Source organism: Urocitellus parryii, chromosome 7 (genome assembly GCF_045843805.1).
Source record: "Urocitellus parryii isolate mUroPar1 chromosome 7, mUroPar1.hap1, whole genome shotgun sequence".
NCBI lineage: Eukaryota > Metazoa > Chordata > Mammalia > Rodentia > Sciuridae > Urocitellus > Urocitellus parryii.
In genome coordinates, this window is record NC_135537.1 from 11269827 (window position 1) to 11288885 (window position 19059).

Genomic DNA, 19059 nt, shown 5'->3' on the forward strand with positions numbered 1-19059 from the left:
ATCTTGAAACACGAGAAGGTGTGCCAGGACCTGGGGTGTGAGCACATGCCCCCATCCTCTTCCGCAGTCTGACGGGCACAGCCTCCTCTCCGAGGTCTGGAGCTAGAGACGCCCACACCTTTCCCCTAGTGATTACTCTTCAGAGCTTTCAAACAGTATATTTTGCATTAGTCTGGGCTGTATTTCCTTCATCCCTTCCTTCTGGGTACTGAGAGTTGAACCCAGGGCCTCCCGCATGCTAGGCAAGCATTTTACCACTGAGCTACACACCCAGCCCCTGGACTACATTTCTGCATGAAGTTCCTTACAGAGTAGGAAACCTTAAAGAGATCTTGAAATTTCCTGGAAGTATTGTGTTTAGTCTTGAGAGGAAGAAAGCAAATTTGGCTTTGTACCGCAATTGTGTTTACCTTTGAGTTGCTGTAAAACTATTTTCCCCTCCAGACTGGAGCCTTGGAAAGGGTACTCTGTTCATCCTGCAGCCGTGCGGGCCTCGGTGTCCTCCGTCTGCACCACAGAGCCCAGGTTGGAGAGGACAGCCCAGCACCTGCCCCCTCCCTACGGGGCTCTTGAGCTGAGGAACCTGCATGCAGTTCCAGCTGCATCCTGACAGGGAAAGCCCAGGAGCAGAAGTCAGCCCTGGGTTTGGTCCTCTGCTAGACCGTCCAGACTGCGTGAACTAGGGAAGTCATTCACCCTCGTTAGAGTCTGGTCTCTGCTTTTGTTTTAATAACACACACATTTAGATCATATCATCCATAAGGTCTCCTCCACTCTGGGATTTACTGAAATGAGATGAGCTTTGCCATTGAGAGCAGAGAAGTGTCGGATTCGGCCGAGATGCGTGGTTGGCACAGAGGTTGGTTGAGCTGCAGGGCGTGTGAGAGGAGACGGCCCACTCCTGTTGGCACAAAGCTCGAGGACTGGCAGCCCAGAGAGGGGCTCCACCAGACTGTGATGGTGAGAAGGTGCCCTGCAGTAAACCCTCCTCAGGTTCTACTCAGACCTGATGATTTCATTACACGCCTCGCATTGGGAAGACCTCGTGGTGTCAGAATCAACGGGACACATTCAGAGTACCTACTGAAGGGAAAGAAGAAACTAGATCCTTAGTGTTTTTTAACTTCCCTGACTGGACAGTGTATAAGTGTTTTATTCTTTTTCCTTTTCAGAAGGCGGCGGGGGCAGGGTGGGATCGGTATCTTCTATCAATTATCCCACAGCTATTTTTTTTAACACAATACCTTTATTTTCTGTGTTTGTTTATTTATGTGGCACTGGGGATCGAACCCAGTGCCTTATACATGCTATGCAAGCGCTCTACCACTGAGCCACAACCCCAGGCCCCACAGCTATCTTTGAAGAGAGAGGATCACTTGTAGCTGTTGTAATCCGTAGGGTAACCATTGCGGATGGATAAATGCAGTTAATTTGAAAGCCCAAATATTTCTTTATCTTCACAAGAAGCATCCAGAAATCATACAGTGTGCCTATATATGTGCGATTGGTTGCACTGAGGTCTAATCCAATGTTTTATCATTTCTTTCTGAGTGACAACATCATGGAAATGCAAAGACCCCAGCACCGTCCATTGTAAGAAACTCTAACCTGTAGCCATCACAGTGAGCGCACACTGCATAGCTAATCAGCCAGCAAGCGTGACTCCGTGGTGATGGTTCGCTGGGTTGGATATTAAAAACGGCACTTCTAATCGGCATTGATGTCGTTTGAAGGTTTGTGTAGTCATAACACCCACAGGGGCATCGTGGAGCGGCGCCCTGCTTTCTGCTTTGTACTGAAAAAGGGGTGGCTTGCAGCCTTGAGAGGCCTTGCCTCCTGCCAGTCCAGTGTCATTTCACCAAAGAGGACTGGCAGGGGTTTAAAGTGAATTTTAAGCACTTAAGTGTCTACTTTGAGGTTTTCTTTCCACAGCAGTAACTCATGAGAAATTACTTCAGTTTATTAGCTGAAATGAAAGGGGGCAGATTTAAAAGGAGTGGAAAGTAGGAGAATCTTTGAAGCTTGTTGGGAGCAAATAAAGACTTTGGGGGGAAATCCCGTGGGAGATTCTCTCATACGCGGTAATCCCAGGGCATGAAGCGGAAAGTCCTGCCCGTCTAGCACTGAATCAGCACTCCAGTTCCCTGAATCACAGGCAGATTGTTACTTCTTAAATCAGCTCGGATCATGAATTCTGTGAACCATGCTCTGGAGATATTTTTTTTCTTTCTTTTTAGAGAGTTCCCTTCCTATTCCCAGCCCTCAAAATATTAATATATATATATATATATATATATATATATATATATATATATATATATATATATTAATTTTAAGCAGAGGGACAAATGCCCTTCTGGAATTTATATTTGGAATTGACCAGGAAGGAGGAGAGGAGAGACATGGGAACTGAGGCAAGGACATTTCTTGATGTTTTGGTGGAAATCAGCAGGTCGGTCAGCAACACATGTATAAATACAAACCACTGCATTGGAAATATAAAAGAACTACAAGTCAGACAGTTATGTGTGGAGATGAATTCTGAGAACTAGTGAGTGCTACTTACTGAGCACCTACTATGTACCCAGCATTTGCTGCATCTCTGATCCTCCCACTCACCCTGTTAAATAGTAGACTGAAGATTCCTAACCCTAGAGGGATTAAGAGATGTGAACCTACTCACACAGCCATTCAGAGGCAGATTGAATCATATGAACATGTGAACATGGTCTGTGTCCTCGGAGCTCTGGTCTCTGTCTTGTTTCCAAGTGCTGACATGAAACAACTGGAAAGGAGTGAAGGGTGGGATCTCATGTTCAGATCCATCTTTGGGACTTGAGCCCAGTGGAGGTGAGGAACTGGCAGCTGGGGTGTTCGTACAGCTCATTAGAGCAGACAAGAGTATGGCTGGCTGTGATTAAATATGCCGGGGTAGGGGGCAAAGTCAGGTACTGTCCTTGGCATAACTTCTTGGGCCCCAACTTCACAGAGGAGGTAGGTGCTGGGGTGACTGATGGACATTGGCTTCCTCCACCAGCCACGTGTATTACAGGCCCTAATAGTCCATCCTGGAGCTCTTACCCTTGAACAGCTACCCAGGTAGAAGACAGAGAACCTTGTGAGACTGGGCCAGGCATCAGGGACTAACATGGACCCTGGGCAACTGGAGTACCTAAAATAGTATCCTCTTAGGCCCTGCTGATCAGTCCTATCCTTGTTACTGGGGAAAGGTGAGTTTGGCTCAGTCAGGGCATTTGATAGGAAAAGCAAGATTTCTAAATTGTTATTTTAAATCTCCCAACTTTTTAAATATTTGTAATCCAATAAAAATTTATAAAAGGTACTATGCAAACAAGAGAATTTGAACAGTAGACATTCGTTCACATTCTCCAATGGAAATAACAGATTCTCTTTTTTCTTCCAGCCTTTTTGTTTTGTTTTTGGTACTAGGGATTCAACCCAAGGGCACTTACCAACAGAGCCACACCCACAGCCCTTTTTATTTTTTTATTTTGAGACAGGGTTTCACTAAATTTATCAGGGCCACACTAAGTTGCTTAGACTGGCCTTGAACTTTATCCTCCTGCCTCAGCCAACTGAGCCACTGGGATTGCAGGCCCATGCCACCACACATGGCTAATAACAGATTTTCTTGAATGTCATGATCCAGGTTTGTATTATCCAAAGTGTATTACATAGAGGACTGGCTTTAAGATTAGTAGGCACTTCTAAAAAGGATAGAGATGAGCAACTGGTGCTTTTGAGGTCAAATAAATTTGTGAAATAGTGTGATACATAGGCTCAGGCTTTTGAATCTCTCAGGCTTTTAATACTTGAATGCCCTATGAGTCTTTCATTGGGGATATAGTGTGGAGCATTTTCCAAAGTTATTGGAAACGGGAATTTTTGCAGCATTCATTCAGCTAGTTGCACTCAGATTTTGGGAAATACTAATCTAAGTTAACACAGTGCCCTCTGCATTCTCAGGTTCTGTGTACATGGATTGAAAATGTTACAGTAAAAACCTATCCTGAAAATGTACACTTTTTTGGTCATTATTCCCTAAACAGTACAGCATTACAACTGTTTACATAGCATGTACATTGTGTTATGTATTATAAGCAATCTAGAGATGACTTAGGATGTGCACAGGTTTTATTCAAGTACTCCACCATTTGAGCATCCTCAGGGTGTTCCCCCATGGCTACCAAAAGATGACTGTTGTTCTCAAAATTAAGCCTTTCATATAATTAGAATACCCTTAACACTAGCCTTACGAGAGCTACCAGACAAAAGCCTGTGGAATGAAATATTGATCACAACGTAATGCTCCTCATGCCCAATCCTCTGGAGTAGTACCTTGTGAAACCTTAGCTAGATTCTCTGACACTCATTGTAGCTGGACTGGTGACTGGTCTTGAACCTCTTGGTGTTCTTAGTGGGCCTGGTCATTGGACAGTTGGAGGCTGTTTGCTCAGGTACAAGAGGTGGAGTGATTTGGAGGATCCCTGGGACATGTCACTTGACATTGTTCTAGGTGGTACCAGAATAGCTCAGTAGAGGGGAAGAATCTTTCCCAAATGTGCACATTGTGGCTACTGCACTGGGCCCTCCTGGATCTCCCCAAGTGTCATGCTATGAAGAAGCATTCATGTATAAGAGCATTTTGTGTCCAGCTACCTAATGTGGTTGGGGTGACTGTCACTGAGGCCAGGGATCTCTCTGCATTCCTCAGCTCTGGGATAGAGTACTCCCAGGATATTTATTAAATGCATGAATTTGTAGAGTTAGGGTGGAAGTTTTCCACGTGGTCTGTCAGTGCACACCCCTTTCAAGTTAGTTTAGGATACCAGGAACCTGATTTCATGAGCCAGGGGCCTGGAGAGGAACCCTGCCCTTTACTAAATGACTTGTACCCAAAACCTAGAATCTTGGGAAGAAAACCTCTCCCAAGTGCTCAGGTGCATCTTGAAGAATCAGAGTATAATTTCAGAGATTGGATTTGTTTTTAAAAAAACAAACTTGAAACCACGAAGATTTACCTTTATGGAGACAACACTCAGTGGGTATTAATAATGTTTGTGTGTGTTTGTGGGCAGATACCTCATTCCCTGTTCTCTTGTATTCCTGAGGTCTGGGGACATTTCCTTCTGCTCAGGTGTTCTGTCTGAATTGGCCATCCTCAGGGAGTTTTATTTGAAGGGGTGCATGTTAAGAACTGGTGTATGTATGTCTGGCTAGCTGGCTGGCTTAGGGCAGGGGCAGTCCACATCAGCCATTGAACCCTTTTAAGATCCTATACTTGGAGTTAGCCATTATCCTAAATTGCACTGAAATGTAATTTGCAGGAGAATTAGTTAGATCTTTGTGACATTTACTTAAGACTTTTTGTCAGTATTAGGACTTAGGAACATCATGAATTATTAATACACTAAAAAAAATTTCGGTGGCTATTACTACTTTATAATCATGTTTAAAAGCACATATATGCAAATTAAAAGCATCTTTATTAAAAGCAACTTTTTTGTTACTTGACATCCATTCTGAAAATCAGGTTTTCATAATAAATGCTTTTAGTTATAAAAGCAGAAAAACTGCCTGCTAAGCTGATTTTCAACAACAAGCATGTGATCAGAATGATGTAATGCTGTGCAGAGGCTGATGTGTGCTCATATAGAATAAAATGTGCAGGATGATTTGCAGCCTGATATTAAGTGAAAAAGGCAGAGTACAGACTGCATGTAAAACTTTGATTAATTACATAAAGGACCTGTACATGAACAAACATAAATCAACAAAAGGATCCACTCCAGAGCCTAAAAGTATGCTAGGCAAGTGCTCTACCACTAGCTTATCCCAGTCCCAAATTGTTTTTGTTCCCTTTTAGTATTGTATTATCTGTAAGGTTGTAGGACACCTGTGAACGAAATCAGTTTTAAAAAATTAATTTTTGATTCAGGAGATAAATGTCAAGACAACATTTATTACCCTTGTGGGCTTTAAAAAAAAAAAAAAAAAAAACAACATTGCTTCACCTTTCTAGAGAGCCTTAATTTCCTTGGAAAGCAAAGATGGTGGTAATATTTGGGCAGCTGAGGAAATCAGAAGTGATTTTTTTAAAGGTGACAAGAAAATATAAACAATTGTTTTACATTTGAATAATGTTAATGCCATTTATGTCACCCGTTTTCTAAATTTAAGGTTAGTAGACTGGTTGCTACTGTTAAGAAAAACTGTTGGCATCCTTTGAAACACTGAACAGTGCTCTTGTCTGCTTGGCCTGCAGACAGCTTCTGGGCTGTTTTGCCAAAGTCTTAGTCCACCTTCGTAGTGCACTGAGCTGGAGGACAGTCAGAAACTATTCTTTGAATTATTCTGCATATATGGAGCCAGATGTTTTATCTTCAGGGTTTTCTCTGAAATGTGTAACAATAAATATTGAAGAAAAGTAAAACTTACAGGACTGGGATTATAGGACAGTGGTATAGCAGCTGTCTAGCAGGTGCAAGGCTCCAGGTTCAATCTGCACCAAAAGGAAAATTAAAGTAAAATTTCATATTTGTTAACAGAACAGTGATTTTCAAACTTTTGTGCTGCGTGTCATTTGGAACCCTTTTGAGCATGCATTCCATCTTCTCTCTCTCACACATTCTCTGTGCTAATACTGTTTGTTTACGTAACATAAAGACTACAAACAGAAGTCATGACATCTCCCTGCACTGCAGTGGACCCACACCTTGTGTGCATTCTAGGAAGATCACTAAATCTAAAGAGCTAGTCAGAATGGAACATTTTATACCTGTATCTGCCTTTTCTTTATGTTCTGATAACTGCATGTCCATATAAAAATTGTTCTTGCTAGCTATTCACCTCTTGGAAAGCTTGAAAAAAAGGAAGTCTGCCCTTGCAAAGTCTAGCTAACATTTGTTGAGGGCTTGCTCTGATCTAAGTACTATTGGAACCATTTTATTTAAATGGATTTCTTCACTTAATCCATATAACTCAGATTGGTTGCTGTAAATATCCCTCCTTCACAGATGAGGAAACTGAGGCACAGCTGGGTTGTGTAACTGAGCCCAGGTCATGTAAGTTACTAAGTTGTGGCACTGGAGTTTGACCCAGGCAGTCTGGCTCCAGATTCTGTGCTCCGCAGCTTCATAGTGAGCTCCCAGCCTCTCTCTGGCAGTTCTGATTCTCATCTTATGTAAAATGGTGTGACTAAGCTTACTTGAGTATGAACCATCAGCCACATGTTTTGAGTCATCAGGTCAAGACCCAGACTTAGGTCATTGTAGGACCATAGAACCAGCAGGAAGAAGCTGAATGTCCAGCTAGCTCGGGGGTTTCCAGTGTGTCCACCAGCACACCAGCAAAAACTCCTGTTCTCTTCTGCCTGGGCTCCTGATAAGTTCTTATGTTCCTAGAAAGATCTGACTCAGGGACCTCTTTCCAGTCTAGATTTTAATTTTCCAAGGAACTCTTGGGGTATTGTAACATGAAAATAGTGTTTTTGTGACTTTTTTTCTTTTTTGTCTTTAAATACCTTGCTGTACCTATAATTATTATTTTCCCAAGAATGGAGCTGAAAGTGCTTCTAGATGAAAGAGCCATGGTGTTCGTGGGTGGGTGTACTACTCGAACTTTAGAACTACAACAGAAATTAGAGGTTCACAAGGTAATTGCTGTGATTACAGTTTTCTTCTTGGCCCCAGACAGGAGCTCTTGAAACACAATATTCTACTAATTTTTTAAATGTACAATTTGCAAGGCGGCACAGAAATTACTGAGGGTATGTACTATTTCTTCCCTACTGTCTATGAAAGTTAAAATATCTCATTGGATCTTTTGAAATTGCTGAGGGAAAAGTAGGCATTGTGTGAATTATAAGACACTTCAAAGCCTTCAAAATTTTAGGTACTAAGTTAACTTTGTTTTTTAAAAGGAAAAATTTTTTTTCTAATCACAGCATAATAACAGCTTTGAAACATCTATGCTTATAAATTTTTCATTTCTAGATAATTCACACTGTCAAAATACATGTAATATATATTCTGAATGATGGTGTTTCATAAGGTGTCCATGTACCACATAGTAGATGTTCAGTAGATTTTTCCCCTGTGCTGGGGATTGAACCAAGGACCCATTTACTGCTGAGCTACATCCCTACCCATTTTTTATTTTAAGACTGAGTCTGGCTTAGTTGCTGAGGCTGACCTCAAATTTGCAATGCTCCTGCCTCAGCCTCCCAAGTAGCTAGAATTACAGGTGTGCACCACCGTGCTCAGCTATGTCTTTAATTCTAATTGTCGTATACATAATTTTGAAGTCGGCTCTCTTATGTTTGTGTTATATTTAACCATTTCACTGTTGCTGGATATTTTCGTCAGCTTTTTTGCCACTATGACTAATAGACCTGACGAGAACAATCAAAGGGGGAACTCTTGTTTCAGAGGTCTCAGTCCATAGATAGCCAACTCCATTCCTCAGAGCAGAACATCATGGTGGAAGAGTGTGGTGGAGGAAAGAGACTCAAGCCACGATGATCAGGAAGTAGAGAGAGACTACACTCACCAGATACAAAATATACCCCTAAAGCCATGCCCTGCTGTGCCCACGTCCTCCAGCCACACCCTACCTGCCTTCAGTTACCGTTCAGTTAATTCCATCAGGGGATTAATTCACTGTTTGGGTTATGGCTCTCATAAACCTCTGAATGTTCTTGCATTGTCTCACACGTTAGCTTGTGAGGGACACCTCCCATCCAAACCATAACTGGATTAGTTTATTTCTGATTTTCATGTAAAACACTGCTAACAACATATAGAACGTCAATAAGTCATTTTTCTCTCTTTCTCTGTTACCAAGAAGTGTTAAGAATTTTCAGTAGGATTTCTATGTCAAATGTAAGCAAATTTCATAACTTAAAATACAGTTCATTTGTCCTCTGTATGAATTCTGGCCCATTTTTCGGAATATTCTATATTGTTTTGTCATTTTCCCTATTTTTTTTCTGCTTTATAAATGTAAAAAGGCATTTTGTTATTATTTTACTTAGAATTTTCCAGTTATTAGGGTTATCGAAATTATTTGCATTTGTTTGCTATTTTCAGTTTCTTGTATTAATGTATTATTCCTCTACTGAGTATCTATAGCAGCAGCAGAATTCCAAGCAGTAATTACGTATTAGAGGTGTCTACATCTTCCATAATTTTTGTTGCAGTCATTTTTGCCTTTTAGTTCTCTTATCTTGGTTTAATTTGTTCTATAAGAGTTGATTGCACTCCTTTATCTTTTTCCTGATATTATCTGTTGTTGACCTCAGAAATCTCAAGACTTCTCTAGTTGTATCTAGTATAGTTTGGTGGTTTTTTGCAGGGTTTTCTTTTTTTTGGTTTTTGTTTTGCATTGGGGATTAAACTCAGGCACTTTATCACTGAGCTCCATCTCCAGTCCATTTTAAGTTTATTTTTTATTTTGAGACAGAGGCTCGCTAAGTTGTTTAGGGTCTCATTAAGTTGCTGAGACTGGCCTCAACCTTGCAATTCCCCTGCCTCAGCCTCCCAAGTCACTGGGATTACAGGCAGGCCTGTGCCACTATTCCTGGCTTTTAGTATAGTTTTTGAGACCTAACTTTGTTAGATTTTTTTTTTTTAAATCTGAGTTTTCTACAGTGATGTTCCAACAAATATTGTTCCCTAGGTATGCAAAAATAAAAACAAAAGGTATTCTAACTTTAATTGTTTTATTGGAAATTGCTGGATTATAAATATAAGCATGTTTTGTTTTTGGGTGGTACTGGGGATTGAATCTAGGGCCTTGTGTTTGTTAAGCAAGCACTCTATCACTGAGCAAAGCTGCATCTCCACCTCCAACATGTTTCTGTAAAGCACCCCATTCTCTGATGTTCTTCTGTGCCTTGAGTATCTCCAGCAGGGAAACAGGTTGGATGTAGTGTTTTCCAAACTCTTTTCCCTGAATACCTCCAGCATCTCTGTTTTCCAGATCACAGTATGGAAGCTGCTGCTTCAGTCCATTTGCTTGGTTTTTAATACCATCATTTCTACCCCACCCCCCAGAGAAACAGTTCTTCATTTTTAGCGATCATCTTCATGCAAATGTGTGGATAGAGTTTCTTGGTCTCCTGTGCCAAATTAGTTCTGTGTGTCTGTAAAAGACATTACTCAATGTCGACCACATAAGCAGCTCAGAGGCTTCTTGGTGAAAAAATGGTGGGTCTGAACTCCTAATCAGGAGAAGCCACACAGCTTGTAGCTCTGTTCCCTTCTGACTGCTGTCCCAGAAGCTGGAGAGGCAGATGAGCCAGCTTTGGGAAGTTCTATGGCGACACACTGGGGTGTGATAGCAAGGGAAGTAAGGCGTGTTATTAATTGGAGAGGTAATTGCAACATGGCAGAAAGAGCAGGCTTTGGAGTTAAACACGCAAGAGTTAAAGCATTGGTTGTGTTGTTTACTAAGTTTTTTTGGGGACCTTACACTCCTAATTTCAGACTCAGCATCTGTAGCTATAAAAAGGTCTTAGTAAGGCCAGTTTTATTAGATTAATAAGGTCTTTGTGAAATTCAAGGTGGACCTTCCAGAAAATTTCTTAGAATAACAGGTGCAAAAACAGGACACAGAAATGAATTAGTGCCAGAGATTAAAGCTCTGTTTATTCTGTGAATCGCATGTAAATCTTATGTAAAACCCTTCCCCAGGGCTTCTATGCTAATCATGTCACTTTTTAACATTAAAATTTCTTTGATTTAAAACAGAAGGATAACATTCGCAGGACTTGAAAATATTTGATTTTCAGAAAATCAAAGCCAGAAGAGATTGCAGATTGGACTAACCTTATAAATTTCCAGATCAGGAAGCAGAGAATCAAAGAGATCTGAGGGGCAGTCGGATTTAGGTGCCTGCCATTGCCGATCCTGGAGCCGGATCTTTCTGTGCACGAATGTAAACCTCAGGTCTCCCCGTTACACATAGCTGCTGTTTGTTGGAGAGAGAAATGTAAGGACAAGTCATTGTAACCTAGTGCTCTCCTGGCACTAGGGAGTGGAGAGGTCATTTCTTAGTGGGGGGATGGGGACATTTCAAAGAAAGTGCCAAATAAAACCCCCTTGTAAAGGTTGAGCATTGGTTTGTAAGGTTGTTAATAACATGGTACTGAGGAAGAAGTATTATTCAGAAAGAAGAGAAATGTATCTCCTGTCTCCAGAGTCACAGAATCCAAAAAGGGTGCAGTGTGTTTGGACGCCATTTGTTTGTAGTGCCATTAAACACAAAGTGAGATCCAGAGTGGCACAGGGGTCTGCGTGTAGTTTGAGGTGAGCTGGAAAAGGGCTCTGAGAGCCACCCTCAGGGTCTCCACTTCACTGTCCTGGGCTTTCAAGCTGGGGAATTGATGTGGTCAGGTTTATATTTTAGAACACCCGGCTTTGGTATAGAAGAGGGATGGTCAGGGGATGGAGGAGGGGACCCCTGGGTGGTGGTTGCAGGACCTGTTGTACAGTAAGGCAGGCGTTGCTGGAGTGGTTAAAGAAGTGCTACAGGGGGACTTGGCAGCATTCCGTCTGTCGGGCACAGAGGGCGATGCAGGGGGAATGTGACTGTGGTTCCAGGTGAGCGTCTTGAGCATCCACTAAAGTGCTGCTGGAGGAGCAGCAGGGACGAGAAGATTTGGAAGAGGCTTTGGTTGCTGAGGAAGTAGATCGAACCACAGCAGAAATACTTCCGAGGGGTGTATTAAGTAATAACCTGGCTCGTTGCTCTTCTTCCCCTTAGTCTTCCTCTTGTTCTTCCTCTATTCTCAACACAACAGAGTCATTTTTCTGAGGACAAAACTAATCGCCTTGTTCTTCTATAACCCCACTGACTCCATCCTTGACAAACCCGTGCCGTCAGGTTAAAATCCAGGTGCCTTGCCGAGGCCTTTTCCTCCCACAGCCTCTGGTTTGCAGCTCTCTGTCCTCTGCATGGTCACTTGCTTCAGCTGCCTGATCTCGGTGCCTCTTAACACTAAGCCTCTCTCTTTTTAGAAATGTGGTCACTTGCTCCTTTACCGCTCCCCACCTTGAGGACTTGAGGAAGCGGACTGTCTAGTCCTCAGCAGGTATCCCCACGTGGATGGGCCCCGGTGTCTACAGGCACAGACCCTCCTGGTGGAGGAGCCTGAACTCCGGATGTAACTGTCCATGCCCCCAGCATTCTTCAGCATTTGAGTGCCCTGTCTGGGCCACAGGTGGCTTAGAAATACCAGTTAGAGAAGCTATTTCTCCTTTACAAACAAGCTCCGGTTATTTTGCTTATCCCAAAGGTAAGCCCACCAATTTTTTTCAAAGAATTTTCCTACCAGCCATTCTCAGTGGTGTTCTTCAGTAAGCCACTGATATTTTGAAGGGCACCCAGAAGCTTCTGTAAGCCTCCTCATCTCCAGGTACTGTTGTGGCTGGTTTTCAACATTCAACCTATTTTTTGTGTGTCCAGCAATCAACTCTAGTACAAGCGGTGAGAACCAGAAAGGCTGCAGGAAGCTCTGTGGCAAACCCTGCTGAGGTTCTGAACCACTCTCACTCTGTGGAGCACAGTATGGAGCAGTGGCCTGTGTGAGGTGGCTGGCGGCCGCACGGGCCCGACTGCTCAGGTGGCACAGCCCATCGAGCTGCAGGGTGACTCCTTCCTACTCTGCTGTGGTGCCCCACGCCAGCCCCCACCTTGCTGAGCTGCTTGGTTGGTGTTTTCCAACTGCAGTTCCTCCGACTCCTTCACAGAGAGCTCCCAGAAGAGGAAGGAGAAGGTTTGTGGAGCCCTTTGTCTAGCGTCCTGATTCCTGAATCCTTGCTGATTTTTGTAAGGGTTCTCTATTACTCTGGACCCCGCTGTCAGGTCAGAAGATTAGAGAGCAACATGGTTTTAGGTAGGCTTTAAGGTCAGGAGGATCTGGTTTCCAGTCTTGGCTTTATTGCTTGGAAAAGCTGTGTGATCTAGGGTCATCAGAGCTTCCGTTCCCTTATCCGAAGAAAAACCATATTAGTTACTAAGAGGATTAAATGAGGTAATATATAAAAATACTCATTGCCATTTGTATCATCATCAATATGAGAGAGAAAGAAAGCCAGACTTTTTCGAGGACTATCAGGGAAAAGAGAAGCAACATTCTCTGATGTGGTATGGCATGAGGAAGGCATTACCAGAACTGTTAGTGTCACAGAGTGACCAGCTTGACCACAGTCACATAGCCAAGCAGGAAGCACATGGGTCTCCTGGGCCTCAAAGCCTGTGTTCAGTGTCACAATTCTTAGGATGGAGTCTCATTCCACAACTAGGCTCTGCGTCTTCTAAGAGGCAAAGGCTGGACCAGTTAACAAGTGATTGTTGATTGTTAGAACACTGATGATCCCACTGGGCAGCCCTGCTGGTCATATGTGCAGATGGTATGGGCCCCCAGGGGTTCTGGTGATAAGGGTCTTGATGAGCATCTGGTGTTCTTATTTGTTTTGTTTTGGTAATACTGGGGTGAAACCCAGGTTTGCTCTACCACTGAGCTACACCACCAGCCCTTAGTATTTTTTATTTTGAGACAGGCTCTTACCAAGTTGACCAGGTGGGCCTCCAACTTGCAGTCGTCCTGCCTCAACCTCCCAAATCTCTGGGATTGCAGGCCTGTGCCACCAAGCCTAGCTTTGACAGGGATCTGTCCTTCCACTTTCTCTGCTGCATTACTGGCATCTGCCGTTGGTACAAAAGGCAGGGTGACAGCTGAGCCAGGCCTGCCCCTTGCTCCTCTCTGGGCTACTTTGCTCATCTGTGGAAGGGGAGGCCAGGGAGGGCAGTTTTCTCAGTTAAGTGCAGAGCTTCCTGAGGCTTCCTTTGAACTTAGGGTAGTGCATGGAGGGGGATGGTGTTTATCCAGGCCCTAGGCCTTCACTAGGAAAAACAGACTAATTTCATCATGGGTGCATCGTAGCTGTGACTGACTTGAAAGACAGGATGAGGCTTGGGGGCCATTGTAGTCACAGTGAGCTCTGGAGAGATTAGAAAAAGAATATTTCTACATACATCACCCAAGCCAAAAAAAAAAAAAAGTATTGCTCTATTTGCCTCAATTATGATGGTTATTTTTCACTTGGTTAGAATAAACACTAGGGTTTTAAAATATGGCACATGAGGAATAAAGCAGCATATGGCCTTCTGGCTATGTCCTTTCATACAGAAGCAGATTCACTTGAATGAGTGAATGGGACCCTGCTCTGGGCCCAGCACAGTCCTGCCTTCCCACTGTGCCTCTGAAAGTTTGCATCTACGCACGAAAGTAGACTTTTGTGAGTTAGTTTTATGCAGAATCTTTTTGCCTTAGAGAGTTAACAGTTTTGTGGTGTTTGTTTACAGGGAATAGATTCTTAGAGTCATTCACGAGGTCTCGCTCCAAGTGTTGCACTGAATCTTTATTGAAGGTCTGAACCGTAGAATAACCTGTCAAGTGGGGCTCAGGCCCTTAGAAGTTCAGCACCTACAGACCCTGCCGTCTGTGGGCACGTGCAATGCCTCTCGTAAAGTCTGTGGGGTGCAGGAGATCTGAATCTCTGGGACACTTTTTCATGTCCACAACAACGCAGATGAATAACCTAAAACCTTTATTTCTATATGATGTGTCAACTTTCCATTTTTTGGGTGGCATTATGCAAATCAAACTTTATTTTATGTGGATCATTTCCCCTTGGGCAGCAGCCTCATTCAACTCTTACTGATCTTGAAACTAACAAGTGATAACATCTTTACCTCTTCCTTTCCCATGAGCTGCTGTTGCCCCGCTGCTCTTCCTCCGCCTGCAGGCCTGGTGGCCGCCGCTTCCTGGCCGACCCCTCTGCAGCTGCTGGCATGGCTGCACTCGGGCTGCAGTTCTCACTCAGCTGTAGCAGGCTGTGCTTCCAGCTCCCTGTTTCTGCTCCGCTTCCTTCTGCCTCCAGTTGTCTCCTGTGCCTGCTTCCTCTGTGCTTGTCGGTGGCCATGAACATCATCATCACCCTGACTGCAGGGGTCAAGCCCCAGATCACCTAGAGCGGTACCTCTCAGGCAGCAGGCACCGCAGGATGGAGCCCTTCCCTCTCCCTTTCCCCTTCCTTTTCTCACCCCTAGACCCGTGGAACTCACTCTGCTTTTCCAAAGGTATTCCGCACCTATAGGCCTCATTTTGTTCACCTCTGTATCTTTATCTCCTAACCCATAGCCATGCTAAGTAGAGTTTGCTATGTGAATGCATAGAAAGGTAATTCTAGTTGATAGAAATGATGAGAAGCGTTTTTTGGACTGGTTGCTTTTTAATTGCATTTGTGGCCCCTGCCTTTATCCTCTCAGGTCAAGGGATAGATCTGCCTTTGGCAGGATTCACTGTGCCCTCACGGTCCTTTTGGATGTTGTCACAGCCTCCAGGAAAAGGTACTGCTTCACTTTCAGGTAGTTAGGAGGTTCTGGGACCCTCTCTTCACTAGAAGAGGACCAGGTGGGAGGAGGCACATTGCCTACAGAATGTGCTCAGGCCACTGTTCTCCTGGAACCTCCCTTAGGTCCTCAGATGTCACAGGCACAAGAGAAGTGTTTGTCCTTGCATTGTGCACTTATTTGCTCTTTCACTCCTTCACCTTGATTGAGTGCCATGCTACGTGTTAGATACTTTAGCCTGTGTCAAAGGTTATTAGAGGTCACATCCTTGATTCAGCCCTCCAGCTAGATCATTGGTTATCACACCTTTAAAATTAATTTATTAAACAGAGGAGCATGAATCATTGGGATGATTTCAGAGAATCTCAGTGCTCTATAGGATGTAAAAGAGGGTGGTCAACAGGATTGCCTGGGAATAGGGTGGTCAGGGGGGCCTTTCAAGGGGAGGACTTTGAGCTGAATGCAAAGAGAAGAGGTGCAGATCAAGCCCCTCAAGATTTGGGGGAAGAGAGTTTTGAAGAAAGGGTCTTAGGAGAGAGATCAACAATTGCAGAAGCTCTGAGATGAGATAGCTTGGTGGGTCAGAAAGACTGCTGGGACATCCTGAGTACTGGGGAGAGTGGGAGCAGAAGTCAGAGGAGAGGGCTGGGTCATGTGGGCCTTGAAGGCAGTAGGGAGGACTAGCCTGGATATTACTTAAAGGCACTGAATTAAGTCATCCTTTGTTACGTGAGAGAGAGAGAGAGATCCTTTTATTCAAGTCGGTATTCTTACAAAGCATTTTTCATGTGAAGAAAGAAAGAAAAATGGGTATTAACCTGATATTTTCCTTAAATAATTTTAGATTGATTAAGTAGCAGAAGAGACATAGGTACCTAAACGTCTAAAATAAAAATGAAATGATATGAGAAGTGTGAATAAAGCCCTAGGCTGGCATAGGAATAATATTTTATGGATAACTTACATCATCAACTGTATCCAAAGTAGTACCAGGCACCCCATTTAATGTCAAAAGTTTTTTTTTGTTTTGTTTTGTTTTGTTTTGTGCTTTGCTGTGGCAAGAGGGATGTGAAGGGGGCGTATAGCTGCTTAAGTAGAGGCGGGTGCATTGGTCGGTTTTCACACCTTGCTGGTGCCTGTTGAGGTGCCCGGCTTTCTTACTGGCCGAGACATGAGTGAATAGTGCAAAAACCCAAGTGTGAAGATCCTCAGAACAAATTCTCGCTTGGCCCACCTGCTCGCCACTCCCACCTGAGGTAGGAAGCAGTGTGCATTGCCTCTCCTTCCTCCAGCCTCTGCTGCAGCTCTCCTGAGGATCACACTGGATCCTTTCATGTTGTGATTACAGGTGTCCACATCCCAGCATACGGGCCTTACAGTGGGGGAGTAATGACTGAGTTGACTCAGACTGCATGAGAGCTGGGTTGTTGTGTCGTCCTCAGGGGTGTCCTGTGAGTGTAATGAGACATCCCTCCTGCAGCCCAAACACCTCGCTCCTCAGGCCTGCCTTCTCCCCATGGGGTAGCATTAGCGCCCAACAAGTAGAAGGCTGAAGTAATGAAAGTCTGAACCCACACTAGGCCAGGGTGGTCTTCCCTACTAAAAGAATAATATAAGGAAAACATTTGTTTTGTGTTGAATATAGGTCAAATATATCTGTTTAAATGAATTTGGTATTTGAAGTTGTAGCCTAGCAGTAGAAAGTAGACTTAGCATGTGCAAGACCCTGAGTGCAATTCCAGTACCACCAGGGAAAAGAAGTATTTTTGAAATGACCTCTCTGAATACAGCTAAAAGCAATAAAAATGAGTGAAAATTCCTTTCATTGAAGACTTCACTTTGGTATAGGAGTACTTCTTTCAGAGATGTTTTGCAGCACCTGCCCGTACGAGGCTTATGCTAGCCACTTCTATAGGCACATTAATACAGTAAATGCTTAGAGTGTCCCTGGAAGGCAGCTGTGATTTCTGTCTACCTCCACAAATCTCTAGGAAATTCTGTGCTATTGTCTTACTGTCATGCACTGTTTTCTGGCTCTGTGAGTGTATTCATAAGATTGAGCTCTAAAGACTTGTTTATTTTTGAAACCAAATCTACCCAAAAAAAGAGCAACTTTTCCTACTTGAGTATAATTGAAAATAAATCTAAAATAAAAACCTATGAATAATGGCAGTAGTATTACCATTGCTCATGCTCATTCAATGTAAGTATATTATATTTCAGTAAAATGTTTTTAAAGACATTGCCAGAATAACTATTTTAAGTACAGAACTCACTTAGAATGTGTAAGGTCTGTCTTTCTTGTTACACCATTACTCTTAGCACTTGTGGTCATATCTCATGCACGTTTGACATAGACATATAATGTGTACATAAACTTCCGAGAAGAATTACAGAGGCCCATGTTTTCTGAACTCAAAGCTTCATTCTGTTCAGCCATTTTTAAGGCAATTCTTAATATTGCAGAACTTCACATTTTGTGGAACTGTGCTACTGAGTTCATTTGTTCATGTATAAAGTCATTTTTGCTTTGAGTTTACACAGGTCCCTTCCTGCATAGAACTTTCAGTCTTCTAGTGGAGGTTGTTAAATACCATAAAAATACATCAGTCATGAACAGGATAATTTCAGGGTATGGTAGTACTCTGGAAAACAGCATGAAGAGTATTTGAAAGGAGCCCTTGGGTGGCCCAAGGGTTCATGGCTTTAGTATCCACTGAAGGCTCTCTGGAGGGGCTTTTAATCTGAGGCCTGTGTAATAGGAAGGAACCAGTCACTGAAGAGCCTGAGGAAGGTGTTCCAGGCAGAGGAATGAGCCTGGGCAGTTGCCAAGCCAGGAGCTGGGGAGGCTGGGTCTGTGTAGTAACTGAGAACAGCTCTTGTTGCACTGAACTGTAACCAAGAGATACCACTTGGCCTGGAGAGGTAGGAAAGGTCCTAAGTCCTGCCTTCAGTGACCTCAGACTCAAGGAATTTTTCTTTCTGGTGTCCAGTTTGCATGCTGTTTCTGCCTCCCTCTGGCTACCTGTTCTCACGTGCTGTTTTCTCCACATTGTCTTCTCTGTGTCTAGAATTCAAGTACTGAAACTTCAGGCTGTGTGTGAAATAAAAGTAGACGGCCTCCATGCCAAGGTCAGAAAGGCTCTCCTAGATGAGCCTCCTCCTCTGTAATTATGTAGAGAATGTGAAGTGCAGTACTGCCCAATTTTAACAGGTCAAATGCTATTTTCTGTTACTTAAGATGAGCATAGTCTTCTGTATGCTTTTAGTTATTATTTCATCCTCTTCCTACCCCCTACCCTTTTGAGATGGTAAACTTCAGAAACACCCTTAGAATTGCAGGCACATATTTTATCATACTTGTAATGGTTTGGAAGAGAGAATTTATAAGCCAATATTATCTGCAATTTTCTCTAAGCCCTTGTCTAATTTTATGTATATGACATTTCATAGGATGTCATTGCAGTTCAGCATCTGCGGGAGTAGAACCTTCCAGCACATTTAGACATGTTATTGCTGGAGGGAACCTTGTTTGAAGCAAGGACAGCATCCTCCAGCTCTCTTTAAAAAAAAAAAAAAAAAAAAAAAAAAGGCTCTTAAAAGTGCATTGTACTTGGC

General features: G+C 43.2%; 1 protein-coding gene across 1 annotated transcript in view; it reads left to right on the forward strand.

The window, feature by feature from the left end:
• The window catches only part of Asap1 (ArfGAP with SH3 domain, ankyrin repeat and PH domain 1), a 332376-nt gene that overhangs the window by 164565 nt on the left and 148752 nt on the right, over positions 1-19059 (forward strand). The window lies entirely within an intron of this gene.